This window comes from Garra rufa, chromosome 22, assembly GCF_049309525.1.
Source record: "Garra rufa chromosome 22, GarRuf1.0, whole genome shotgun sequence".
NCBI lineage: Eukaryota > Metazoa > Chordata > Actinopteri > Cypriniformes > Cyprinidae > Garra > Garra rufa.
Genome location: NC_133382.1, coordinates 12,209,910 through 12,212,580, shown reverse-complemented (window position 1 = coordinate 12,212,580; position 2,671 = coordinate 12,209,910).

The following is a 2,671-nucleotide window of genomic DNA, read 5'->3' as shown; positions in this document are numbered from 1 at the left end:
TATTTTGGAATTAATGATATATTTTGCTTTTTATGCTATACAAATAAATATTTTCAGAAGAAAAAGCTTGTCTTTTTTGTTTGAGTTCACAAATTTGGGTTACGTTTAATTGATAGTCCACTTTACACATTCTACTAACTATAAGTACCTTTGCAATTACATGTCAGCTAACTCTAATTAATTTGCAACTATATGTTAACTTATATTAGAGTATAAGTAGACTGGGTTATGCTTAGTAGAATAAATTGACGCCTTATTGCAACGTCACACTACCAGTTAAAAGTTTTTGCATAGTAAGATTTGTAATGTTTTTTAAAGAAGTCTTTTCGCCAAGTCTAGATTTATTGGACCAAAAGCACTGCAAAAACAGTAATATTTTGAAATATTGTTAGTATTTAAAATACAGTGGCTTGCAAAAGTATTCAGCCCGCTTGAACTTCTCCACATTTTGTCACATTACAGCCACAAACATGAATCAATTTTATTGGAATTCCACGTGAAAGACCAATACAAAGTGGGAAGTGGAACGAAAATCATACATGATTCCAAACATTTTTTACAAATAAAGAACTGAAAAGTGGGGTGTGCGTAATTATTCAGCCCCCTGAGTCAATACTTTTTTGTAGAACCACCTTTTGCTGCAATTACAGCTGCCAGTCTTTTAGGTTATGTCTCTACCAGCTTTGCACATCTAGAGACTGAAATTCTTAACCCTTCTTCTTTGCAAAACAGCTCCAGCTCAGTCAGATTAGATGGACAGCGTTTGTGAACAGCAGTTTTTAGATCTTGCCACAGATTCTCGATTGGATTTAGATCTGGACTTTGACTGGGCCATTATAAAACATGGATATGGTTTGTTTTAAACCATTCCACTGTTGCCCTGGCTTTATGTTTAGGGTCGTTGTCCTGCTGGAAGGTGAACCTCCACCCCAGTCTCAAGTCTTTTGCAGACTCCAAGAGGTTTTCTTCCAAGATTGCCCTGTATTTGGCTCCATCCATCTTCCCATCAACTCTGACCAGCTTCCCTATCCCTGCTGAAGAGAAGCACCCCCAGAGCATGATGCTGCCACCACCATATTTGACAGTGGGGATTGTGTGTTCAGAGTGATGTGCAGTGTTAGTTTTCCGCCACACATAGCGTTTTGCATTTTGGCCAAAAAGTTCCATTTTGGTCTCATCTGACCAGAGCACCTTCTTCCACATGTTTGCTGTGTCCCCCACATGGCTTGTGGCAAACTGCAAACGGGACTTCTTATGGTTTTCTTTTAACAATGGCTTTCTTCTTGCCACTCTTCCATAAAGGCCAACTTTGTGCAGTGCACGACTAATAGTTGTCCTATGGACACCTAAGCCTGCTTTAAATTTCTCTATAACTTTATCCCTGACCTGTCTGGTGTGTTCTTTGGACTTCATGGTGTTGTTGCTCCCAATATTCTCTTAGACAACCTCTGAGGCCGTCACAGGGCAACTGTATTTGTACTGACATTAGATTACACACAGGTGCACTCTATTTAGTCATTAGCAATCATCAGGCAATGTCTATGGGCAACTGACTGCACTCAGACCAAAGGGGGCTGAATAATTACGCACACCCCACTTTTCAGTTCTTTATTTGTAAAAAATGTTTTCGTTCCACTTCTCACGTGTACACCACTTTGTATTGGTCTTTCACGTGAAATTCCAATAAAATTGATTCATGTTTGTGGCTGTAATGTGACAAAATGTGGAAAAGTTCAAGGGGGCCGAATACTTTTGCAAGCCACTGTAACTGTTTTCTATTTGAATATTTTAAAATGTAATTTATTTCTGTGGTTTCAAAGCTGAATTTTTAGCACCATTACTCATCACATGATCCTTCAGAAATCATTTAAATATTCTGATTTGCTTCTCAAAAAACATTATCGTTCAGGTTTCTTTGATGAATAGAAAGTTCAAAAGAACAGTATTTATCTGAAACCAGGGGCGTAGCAACCGGGGGGGACGGGGGGGACACGTCCCCCTCACTTTTAGAAACAGGTGATTCTGTCCCCCGCACTTTTTTTGACCTAGCGCCAATATTTCCGCCCCTGGTCTCTGATTTGTTACTTAGATTTGAGTGAAGTAACATTTAGCCAATCACAGCGCGAATCTCTTGGGCGTCTGCCATGAGCTTCAAATCTTGTTGCTCTTGTAAACAGAATGTATTATACTATATGAACATCACCTTTGGGTCACATGACCATACTGTCCCCCCCACTTTTAAATTGGCTGCTACGCCCCTGTCTGAAACAGAAATGTTTTGAAACATAAATGACATAAATGTCTTTATCATCACTTTTGATCATTTTGAAAGCAAACTCGCTAAACAAAAGTATTAATGTCTAAAATTTCTATAAAAAAAAAAAAGGATGACTCCAAGCTTTTGAATGGTATAAAAAGGTATAGTGTTTAATGTTACAAAAGTTTATTTCACTTCAGACAAATGCTGATCTTTGGATCTTTCTATTCACCGAAGGATCCTACAAAAATGTAACTGTAAACTGTTTTAAATATTGATAATAATAATAAATAATAATCATAATAAATGTTTCTTAAACAGCAAATCAGCATATTAAAATGATCTCTGAAGGATCATGTGACACTGAAGACTGGAGTAATGGTGCTGAAACTTTACTTTTGATCACAGGAATAA